Source organism: Pinus tabuliformis, chromosome 3_2 (genome assembly GCF_031772625.1).
Source record: "Pinus tabuliformis cultivar Carrire ecotype Pingquan chromosome 3_2, CPIR1, whole genome shotgun sequence".
In the NCBI taxonomy this organism is placed as follows: domain Eukaryota; kingdom Viridiplantae; phylum Streptophyta; class Pinopsida; order Pinales; family Pinaceae; genus Pinus; species Pinus tabuliformis.
This window is the reverse complement of record NC_142302.1, coordinates 1,200,920,250-1,200,932,267: the sequence shown is the minus strand read 5'-3', so window position 1 is coordinate 1,200,932,267 and position 12,018 is coordinate 1,200,920,250. Positions and strand designations below refer to the sequence as shown.

General features: G+C 35.4%; 1 pseudogene; it reads right to left on the bottom strand.

Annotated features, from left to right (window-relative positions):
• Window positions 1-8,664: 8,664 nt before the first annotated feature.
• LOC149185057 (BTB/POZ domain-containing protein At1g30440 pseudogene) lies at window positions 8,665-9,348 on the bottom strand (annotated as a pseudogene).
• Between the last annotated feature and the right edge of the window lie 2,670 nt (window positions 9,349-12,018).

Below are 12,018 nucleotides of genomic sequence, written 5' to 3'. Positions count from 1 at the left end.
TAATTATCCAATTTTAAGGTCACAACCAAGCCAGAAACCACATTGGTGTATGAGACCCCCTTACTTTTGGGACAAGGGACCCACCTTCACACAATGATTTGACTGCTAAGTCAATGAAGGCATACATACTCTACCCCCTCTAGTTTTGAACTTGTGACCTCTTAGGAGGAAACACATCCTCTTAACCATTAGGCCCACTCAAGCTAGATATAGTGGATTTCTCCTTAAGGTCTCTTTTACATAATGAGCAATTACATTGGAAGTAACATCATATAGGAAATAGAAACGACCCTGGAAACAATATTAAGAACTAATATCACTTCCTTGAAATAGGAATGACCCTGGCATTTCTATAATCAGAGAATCACTTGAAAATTTAGGCTAAACAATATTAAAGTAATGTCTTGAACACCAAGAACCAAGAGCCTTATCGCCCTATAACAAAGCAACCTATGCAAGATCAAATTTACAAAAAAGATCTGCCAGAGAACATCCATGTACAAAATTCTTCCAGAGAAAACATCTATAATACCAAAATCAGTTGAAAAGCATGATATGGGACTTTCAAATTCGAAACCTAGTTGAGAAGCATGGGATCAGACTTCCAAGATTTTATGTGGATTTTATATATCGATTATCTGAACAGAGGTTCTCGCAATACGACTTAAATGTCCAAGGATGATATGATAGGATAAAAGCTTTGCCAGAAATTGAAAATAATCCTTTCACTATTCTTTCCCAAGGGATTAAGCCAGTTGTTTATATAAACACTTTAGTTAATATTATTGTATACCACTTCAATTAATATTGTCTTCTCAGTGTCAATATTAGAATAGAGAACAACCATTTTCTCTATATATAACCATGATTACAAATATCCCAAAGCTTCTATGGAAAACCCATAGACCAGAGGTTATAAAAGGCCAATGAGGTTTGGGCACTTCTAAAATCACAAGTGCAGGAAACCGATTATTATGTTGGAAGCTCAAGTTGGGTAGGACCAGTGGGACTCACATCACATTCCACGGCATATATTATAGAATCTTCAAAGCTAAACCAGTTGTCCTTGATTTTGTTACATGAAACTATTAAACTAATGACATGTCCAAAGATAATTTCGCAGTAGCTAGCAATTCTAAAAACACAACTTCTTTATCAGAATAATGGTCATTTTACCAATATGTCACAATAAATTGCAATAAATAGCTATGGCAGAATCAATTGAAGAGAAGGCACACAATTTTCTTTCAATGCAACTTACTCTGAGACAACAAAAATATGCAGCATTTGATCAAACTTTGTTGTATCTAATAAAAATAGAAGTTGGAAACAAAATTCCACGCTAAAAAGGTTTTTATCAACTCTAGTCTAACTTAGTTGCCAATAAAATGCAGGATTTAGTCCAACTTAGTTGCCTCTAATTCAAATAGAAGTTGAAAACATAATTCTGAGCTAATAGATTCTGACAACTCTAATTTAATTTCATTGTAATTATAAAATAAACCCCTAGAGCATGGGAGAATAAGCATGGACCTCTTGTTGTATTCTTAAGCCGTAGGTGACTAGCTATAATACATAGTCTACATTCTTTGAACAAGAAAGAGAGTGGAAATCCTAAAGAGACAAGCATGTCTATATCAATACTCCATCTTACTAGCCTTGGTCCAAAAACTAGCTTTGAGAAAGTATCGATTGGAGTGAAGACTATCTTAAGCAGCCATAGAGTTCAAGTCCTATGAACTGACTTCCTTAAGAGCTCTGAGCTTAGTCTATAGTGTAAGACCTATGATACTTGCATTGGCCAATGTGGGCTCCATTGAAAAACGTAACTATCTTTGTAAGAGGTTTTCTGTTTTGTTTGCAAAAGAACTTAAGGATGTTGTTTGTAATAATCTTAAATTGCTTAAGAACACTGATCCATGTGTTGAAAGAATGGATTTCCTTACCGAGGTAATGGTTTCTACTTTTGAGAAATGACAGTCTCAAAAGGAAGCAATAAATTCTCTCCCTCTTTATCCAAATGAACAAGTCATGTGGGATGAAAGTGTTGTACCCAACATTAATTACACTGGTGAAGGATGCTTGGCTCTTCCAAAACTTAATCTACAGTTTCTAACTCTCCATGACTACCTCCTGAGGAATTTCAATCTTTTTCACTTGGAATCGACATAGGAAATTGAGAATATATCCAAGATGTGTTGCCTCGACTGGTAGCATATATTAATAATGAGGGAGAAACTCGCTTTTGAGGATGGTCTAGGATGGTTGTTCCAATCAAGGAGTTCAAAATCATCGAAGTAAAGCAACCAAACATTGGAGAGGTGAAACCATCTGCTGTTACTGTAAAGGTTACATACAATGTTTCAAGATACACATCACAGATAAGGTATGAATGGAATGGGCTCAAGGAACATGATGTTCTCTTTTTGTTATCTGTACATCCTTTTTTAGAGTCGCTTAGTGGTTAAGAAGCATCAAAATTAAGTGTCCCAAAAAGGTTTGGGCTCCAGTATGTACATGGATGTGAAGTCATTGAGATTAGGGATGAGGATGGAAACCTTATGAATCAATTTATAGGAAGGATAGAAAAATCCAAATGCATGAATTGAAGAACTATGAAAAAATGTGATAGAGCATTTGGAGGTATGGGGGAACATAGTTTTCATCAAATTCTATAGATTTGTCAATGGGAGAAAGAGCGAGTCTATCACAAATTTGTACCAGTTTGAAATAGTATAATAAGTCATAAGGAAATAGATTCCAAAATTCTAAGGGAGAAAAGTTTCGAGGCATAGAATCTATAGCTCCAGATTTCAAATCAACAAATCATGCACAACTAAATCAAAAGCATTCAAGGTTAAACACAAAAAAATAGCTTTAGGACCCACTCCAACAGTAAAACAAATATAAAAAATGTGAGAATTGTTTATTTTTAATTTTTAAGATGCTTTAAGGGTTCCCAATAAAATGCCTATAAATCAGTTATCTCATTAAAACAAAGAACATGATCCAACAACTTAAAACTGATACTAAAACAAATATAATGAAGCTTGTCTTTGTAGAATAAGAAAGACAAATGAACCATAATCAAGAAGGTATTAGCAACACATAATTCCCAGAGAGACTCACCCCAAACAGATTCTGCATCGGTGTTACATTTGAGATTTGCTCTTGAATCCTTCTCTGTTTAGGTCTCAAGCTTCATGAGATGCAACAAGATAGAGACCTCGTTTAGGTTAAAAAGCTAAAATCAACAAAATCTTGAACAAGAAAATTAGAATATTGGGGGTACACCCAAACACCTCTAGGCTTTCAAAGCTACAAATATAATGGACTCTGAGAAATAACGTTTTGCATCTCCTTGCTTCAGAGAATGCATAACAGGCAATAAGAACTATAAAGCATCTAAACCTAACCATTTTCCATACTACTGATAAATTGAATATATTGAGAACTAAATATAGCTACATAACAATTCATGGATAATTTGTTACATAATAAAGAAAAGACTAATAAAATCATATGCAAGAAGCTAAAAACTGTAGTGAACATTTATAAAAGGAACTAGACTAGCATTTGCACCAGATGTTGCAAAGGAAACGTCGTAAGGCATAAATTCAAGAAGCATTGTGACATATAAAGAATCGTTGAAGATGAAAAATAGTAGGTAAAGGGTAAAGAGCTAGTACCCAATGCCCATTGCATTAAATAGGTCTTGTTCTTTTTGGAAACTTTTTGGTTATGACATCTGGCCAAAAACAACTTGACATTTTTAGCAGGCTATGGAATGACTTCAACTAGAAGGAGAAAATACTAGATACTATTGCAGGTATAAAAATGAAAATTAGTAGGTAAAGGGTAAAGAGTTAGTACCCAATGCCCATTGCATTAAATAGGTCTTGTTCTTTTTGGAAACTTTTTGGCTATGATATCTAGCCAAAGAAAGCTTCCCATTTTTAGCAAGCTATGGAATGACTTCAACTAGAAGGAGATAATACTGGATACTATTGCAGGTATTAAGGAGAAGAACGTTGTCCTCATTAGGAAGATGAATAAGGGCAACAAGAAAAGATGAACTACGAAGCATTAAAAGGGGAAGAAAGAGAAGCCAAGTTATTGGTGGGTTCTTGTGACCAGGGAGTGAAGGACTTGAGCCACATCAAGTGCTTCAAGTGTCAAATGTTTGGGCACCTTGCTTCCAATGTCATCAAAAGAAAGGGAAGGGCAAGCAACAACACCAAAAGCGACTTGCAAGGAGTGAAAAAGAATCAGCTCAAGTGGATGAGCTTTCATCCATTCTTGAGATACACTTCTCAATGGTCTCATGCCTGTCATTTGGCATCATGTCTAATGTCAACTGGTATGTGGACAATGGAGCCTATAAACATACACCTCTAACAAGAGTATCTTTAGTAGAACTTGGTGATTATGTTGGTGATGTACATTTTCATGACATATTATCAAAGCAATTTATAAGTCCATCAATATGTGCATTAGGAGGTCATGTATTTGCCTCCATATCTGCACCCAGGAGAAATCATGAACATATAACTGATTTGAGCCTAGAAGACCCTGTTAATGAGAGCCCTTCTAAAACTAGAATGCAAGTTCAACCGTCAGAAGATGTGAAGGGGTCGAGTTTTGCATCCTTGTTTGCTCTTGAAGTGAAAAGCAGCTTATTCCCTCCAGTCAGTCATCGGGATCGATCCAGTTGTATTTTTAGAGAGGCTACTTCGAAGAATGATAATAAAGTTGTTAGTCTAGAGGATGATATTGAGTTCACAGTTGTTGAGAAGGGGGTGGAGATCAGCGGTGGCAATCTATCAGAATTACTGGATGGAAATAAGAGTTGTGAAGTGAATAGTTTGACATCTAGAGAAGAGGACGGTAGGATCAAGAATGGCACAAGTGTCTCACAAGTTCAACAATCAGTTTCTCTTGATTCCTGTTTGGAGAAGAATGCTTTACAAAAAGCAAAGGAATATTCTTTCGTAGTATTTTGCAGACCCCTGATAGGAACTGGAACAACCTCCATTATCATCGCTACCAACATTCTATGAAAATGAATTATGAAATCTTAAAAGGAGGCCTCAATGATGCTCTTTCACTTCAAATGTGAAAGTTATTTTTGGGGTAGATACCTTACCTACAGATTGAAAATGCTCCAAATAGTTTTGATGCTTTTTCACTTTAAAGGAAAAAGTTCCTTTTGGGGTTAGAAACCATACCTGTAGATTGAAAATGCTCCATATATTTTGATTGTAAGGGGAACTCAATCTGTGAAGAGTGAGAATATCTCTGATATTCTTGTAAGTTACAACATGATGCCATATGTTAGCTTGCTATAAAGAGGTATTGATTCTGAACCAAAATACTTTTTAAAATTATAAATGTAGAAACAATCAAAGTGAAAAGAGTGACCATATCTCTGATATTCTTGCAAGTTGGCACATGACACATATATTAGCTTGTTCAAAGAGGAATTGATTATGAATCAAGAGGTATTGATTCTGAATATAATCTTGTACCTGTATGGTGCTAGAAACAGATCCAAAAAATCAGACCAAGAATCAAGCGAGTGTGAGCAGAGAAATCTATAGCCAGAGTCTAGAAGATGAAACTATTCTTCTCCACAATATAATAAGCTCTTTATCCTCAATCTACCCATTTCGATTTTATGTTTAAAAGACACCCCCTGTCTGAATAATCAGACACCTTATGGCTCAAACGTTGGTTAAACCAAAGAAAATATCAATTATCCTCTGAGTAATCTATAGTTTATTTAAGCAGAAACTCATTGAAATACTATTTGCAATAATGAGTCCCTAGAATTGTTATTAAGATTCAAATTGATGTTAAAAGCATTAGCAAAGTACTAGAGTAACAAGCAGGGGAAATATGAGGATGAGAAAGCAATCTGATAAATCTAAATAAATTTAGGATGAATTGTATTTATGTTTTTTTTACAAGTATGTTGAGTTTAGGCTGGGGCCAGTTCCGTGGTGGATGGAGGAATGGTTTGCTCTCCAATGGGATTCTATCACCAGAAATGTGCGAAGCTTAGTCTAGCTTGGATGTCCCTTGGGATACTTTAATTCCCAAAAGATGGTTTCCATCCTCAACTCTCCCATGAGATTTGAACTTGAGACCTGGTAAAGACTAAATCCCACACCTCAAAGATAATAAATTATACTTTTTCTTGTTAGCTAAATAAGATTGAAAAATTAAGCTTATTAAAACAATAAATTGCACATAGAACTAATGCAAAATGTTATTGAATTTTGAACATGATAATGGCTAAACAAAAATTCACTCTTGAACAATATACAAAACTCTCTACCCACAGTGTTAATTCCCTAGATGTAGAGTACATAGAGTACCAATTGTATCCCAAATTAAACAATTATCTAGATTCCAACCTTTTTCTTTCCCTACTTCTACTCTCTTCCTCTACAAAATTTCCTGGGCATCTCCAAGATGTGACATGAGGGGAACATTGTAACCAGCATCTAGAGTTCCACTGACTATCAACTACGTATTAAATATTAATTTATGCACATTTTTTTGTACAAGTCTATTCATCTGTTTTCAAAACTCTAAGTTAATTCTACTATCTATACTTTCAAAACCCACTCCCCCATTTGAGATTTTGAATGTTCTACACAAATACTAGAGAGTCCTCCAACTTGCTGCTTCTGTCACAAAATCCATTACCAATTCACCCAAAAATATTAGAAAACAACACAGTTGCATTCCCTGCCACAACATTCAAAATTCAAAATTTAGCATCTTGCTTGATACAGTTATCAGCACTCCAGTGCCTAGACATGAATGCAATCTCAAAGAGAAGATGAGAAAGGCAGTCCAGAGGAAGGTTTCTTCACAAATTTTGGATAAATTAGGAAACATAGTGTGATAAGTTAGGAAATAAGTTATTTCAAGGGTGGTTGGACCATGTTTCAGATTATATGGCTGACATGGATAATTATAGTTCATATGGTTGAAGTAGTGTATGTTTAATACATGGGAATATTTCTTTGGTCCCTGCCTAGTCTGGGAATATATATAACTTTGTGTATTTTGATTGAGTACTTACATTTTATACTGACTGTTGGTTTTAATGTTTCAAAAAAATATTGACCTGGACATCTTAAAATAAAAATATATTTTAAATTTTTGAATTTAAAAGTTTTATTAGTTTTGGGATAGAATTTGAGATAGCTAGACACTAGTTAAAGTTTTTTTTAGAAATTGAGATTTATTTATTTTGGGTTAAATTTGCAAAAACAAATGATATTATCTAAAATATTATATAGTTAATAATAAAAAGTATATGGTTAAATAATTAGAAATGTGAATAAGACTACGGTCAACCTATCTGGATGATAAGGCACATGGTAGCCTATGGCTCCAACTAAAGACAAATCCTTGGTGTAAAATATCCTATTTAAATCAAAAGGTCATAATTTCCAAGAAGGAAGTCCAAGAGTTCACAAGGAAGCGATGAGAATAGATATAAAAGGGAATCAACTAGTTGAGAAACAAGAATTCTGTTTGAATTTTGTCAACTCTTAAATTATGAATTTTAATGAAAAGAAGCCCTCAAGGCCAATATTGCAAGAGAATCTTGAGTTCTAGTGACATGCACTAAGGATTATCTGCAACCATTGTAAGTTTGTATTGCTCTATTATAGAATTTTCTATATGAAATTTACATTCTTGCTTTACTATTATGAGATGGTGAATGTAAGGTTGTGAACAGTAAATTTGAGAACAGACTCTAACATGAACTTGGCTCATTCAGTGGACTCAATCAACAAAGGCTTTAAGTAATGGGAAACTCAATCATCATGGCAATGATAGGTGTAGAATTGGAAGTTGTTGTAACCAAAATCAAACTGGAAAACTAAGAACCTGATTATATAAATTCTTCGGTCCAAATGGAGGTGCAGGAAGATAACTGTTAGATGATGTTTAGGATTTCTAGTTCATAGTGAGTTAGCAACTTAGCAGTCAGGGTCTAGAACAAAATCAAGTGATATTTAGAATTGTAAATACCTATGTAGACACATATGAATGTTACTCATCAAAGCTTTAATCATTGAGGGATCATGCACTCTGTAATTATACATTTTAAGATCATATCATATCATTGTATGTGTATTTCTGCAGACAATTATACCAAACTCTATGGGCTATTGTAAGTAGTGAATCTGCAAGGACACACAAACACATGCACACTGAGATCTATGCATTCTTACAAAATCCTGGAAGTCTAAGATTGAAATAACATTGAATCAACTTGAAAAGCCACAGTGCCAAATACAATTTCCAATTTTCTACTGAAAATGTAAGAGTAAGAAAGTAATAACTTACAAGTATGCAATGCTCGGTTTGATTGGATTGTGAGAAGTTTCCTGGAATACAATTTCCAACCCAGTTAGGCAAAGACATCCTCAATTCTGCCTACAGTTCTACCATATTTGGCAGATACATGGGCCATGCCCTGATCTCATTCTGTAGTTTGTAAAGATTGGCCTTGTTGGGAACAAGTAGATCTGCCACACTAGGAAGCTTGGTCGTTGTGTATATTGTGAGGCAGAGGAAAAGCACAAACTCAGAAGGAGCAGATCCCAAGGGCGGACCCGAGTTTGCATTTATTGCCTATATCCTAGTGAGTCCTAGGATGGACTTCTTAGCATAATATACAAGGGCTCCTGCAATATTTTCTGCTCGTCTTACTTTCTCCTCCATTGCAGAGATTAAAAGATTGAACAGTGGAAGGCTGAGGACTGTAATGTCTTCATACCACCAATCTGATTGAGAATGCCTATGTCTTGTCCCTGTGTTAACACCATTCCAGAGAATACTACCACCTAGACTATGCAACCCCTCTTGCTCTTGCGTAGGCCATCCAATAAGGTTGGGATCAGTATAGGCCTTCATTGCAAGAGAATCCACACATTTCCTCACTATTTGCAGCTCTTCTGCTTTCTGAATAAATCCATCACAACTCTGCAAGGCTTGTACATAGTCCTTCCTGCTCCGAAGCACCACTTGGTCAAGAAATCCTTCAGCTTTTGTTAATAAATATTCTTCCCCGTACTCCTCTGTATTTTCCAAATAATTAGCAATACATTCCAAGGCAACCACATTATGGGGCGTGATCTCCAATTTCATACCATAGCAAAATTTGGCAGCAAGTTCAAAAGTCTCAGGCCCTCCAGGAATGTCTGACAAAGAGAGGCAGCAGATTTCATCTTCCTTATACTCTGCTATGAGCTTTTCCAACTTCCCACTCCTTGACATCAGAGGAAACTGGAATTGCCAAGATAGATTCCAATCCATAATTAATTAATCTTAGATTAAAAAAAGCTAGATGTGGCAATATGAAAAATAGCAAAGGGGTATCAATAAAATTTATACAAAATGTGCATATTGAAGTATACTTTTAATCAAGGATCTAGGGCCATCAATCATAAATCTACAACTAGAAGAATTACCAATTTTTTTTTTTTTTTGTGAAACCAAATAATATATCAAAACTGATGAACTAAAGCCTGCAACCTAAATAATAGAACTTCAAACCAGGAAATTAATTAAAACTTGCATAGATGTATCATGTATGAAGATGGCCTAAAAGTTTGGTTTTGAAAGTGAAATTAAATCAAACCTTGCATCACTAGCAGGAAATTGTTCGAAAATCTAGCTTCTAGAGCAACTGATCAAACTTTGTGCGAATTAATGATTCACTTTTTTTTCTTCTTCTTTTTTAAATTCCCAAAAGCGCTATGGTGAAGCCAGAAAATAAATCGAACCTTGTGTAAATGGAAAGACATTGCACCCACTTCGATCACGATATCACTAGGTAGTCCACTTGTGCAAAACCTGGAAAAACATATGAATTACATGAGTTTGGTGAATCTGGACCAGGTGAAACTTTATAGGCTACTTATCAAAAAATGGGTTGACAACTTCTAAAAAAGTTGATTTCTTTAATCAGTTAAATAATTTTAAAACATCAATTCATGTATTCATATAATAAAATCATGATTTTCCAGTGTTTACCCAAGTTTGCACACATTGATATCAATAATAAATTACATGTTCCGCCCATGGAGCTGTTATCTAAAGATCAACTCCTGTGACTATTCTTCCTATCAAATGATGTTACCATTGCACCTGTGCTCGTATTGTGTTAAATTATGAAAACAATAACAGCTAGCCTGCCTTGGGGATGGTGGAGGAATTCAAGCTCAGGCTAAGACTGAATTTTAAGGCTTCGCTTGGAAATGAACATTACAGTCTATAACCTTCCACTACACTTACCCACCTGATACGTCCTTATTTTCAACTATGTTTTCGAACCAGTAAAATGTATAGATGCTCTTGATTGGAATGAATAAAAAATGCAACTACTTGCCATTGGTAAAGAATAGAAAGGCTACATTTTCTAAGGTTAGTGAATAAACATAAATGGTGTATATTTCTTTTCATATGCATATCTTCAGTATCCAGGAAAGAGTATAATCATGTCTCATAAAAGTGTTAACACTGACATTACATTCCTTGGTTTTATGCAAGTATATGACTGTAAGAAGATAGGATTGATCGTGCTTAAAAAGAAAATTTCGATGAAATACATACTGATATGAGATTCATCTTTTCTGATTGGATCCAATCCAAAATACATCACAAAAATAGACAGAAAACAGAAGGAAAAAAGAATCTAAGTGAGGGTTTGAACCCCTCTCCAAAGGATGTGTGAATAGACATATAACAGAGGAAAACAAGGATCAAATATTTAATCGAAGGACGCCTGAGAGAGCCAAAAAAAACCAGTAGCTGGAAAGAAGTTATAACTCACGAACCCATAGCACTACCACTACCATCTAAAAACATTTCAAAAAACAAAAAACCAGGACATAGAGAGACCGCATTTGGAAAGAATATCTGCTTCCCTATTTTACTCACTGTAAACATGCTGGAATATACTCACTGTAAACGTGTTGGAATATAACCTCCAAAAAATTGGACTTGAAGCTCAGCTGCTTCCAATTGCACAGAGAAGGACCTCAAGAGAACACTTCCCCTGTATCTAGTTCATAATGGTGAGAGAGTCCTTGATGATGAGAATGGAGTCTGTAGGAACTTACTCATAAAACATCCCTAGAGAGGATGTCTGAGGAATTGCCAGGACTTACTCATAAAACATCCCTAGAGAAGATGTCTGAGAAATTGCCAGGACTTACTCATAAAACATCCCCAAAGAGTTTGTATGATGAACTACCAATAGTGCCCAGGGGTATACAAGTTCAGAGTGTCCACTAGGATGTCGCCCACCCTCCACAGCTTTTAGATTATTATGGGGGAGCTTCCTGCAAATTTGTTGGACCTCCTAGTCAGGGCCTAGTAATTTCCACTGAGTGGAGCATCATGAATGCCGACATAGTTGGCCTCACAGACCTCCCAAGCCTCTTAAGTCATAATTCCTATCAGATAGTTCCAAAGTAAACTATGCTGGTTAACTGCTGGTTAAGTGAGGAGGTAGAAGCGTGCTCACTCAAATGGCTAGCTGGCCTTTGAAGAGCAAAGGCATGAAGGCTCTATTGTTGTTGCCTTGTTGTAGCATGTAGGCAATTAATACATATTTTGCATTCACCTACCTAGTGCCACTAGTCCTTGCTGAGATCTCAGGCTCTACCCTTTATATCTTCCTGAAAGACTGAAGATACATTATTCACTAACTTCAAGATTCTCATGATTACCTTCACAGTTAATTATTACAATAAGGGTTGAATCAAAGATAATATTACAATGCTTTCAATGCATTACCTCTGTTTCAATACAACATGCCCCTAGAATAGTAAAAAGAAAGACTGAAGGTACATTACTCACTAAAATTCTCATGATTATCTTTGCTATTAATTATTATAATATGGGTTGAATAGGGACCTTGAAATGAATACATTCATAGAGGTGTAGAGTAGAATCCTAACCATAGGTCATTTGGGTAAC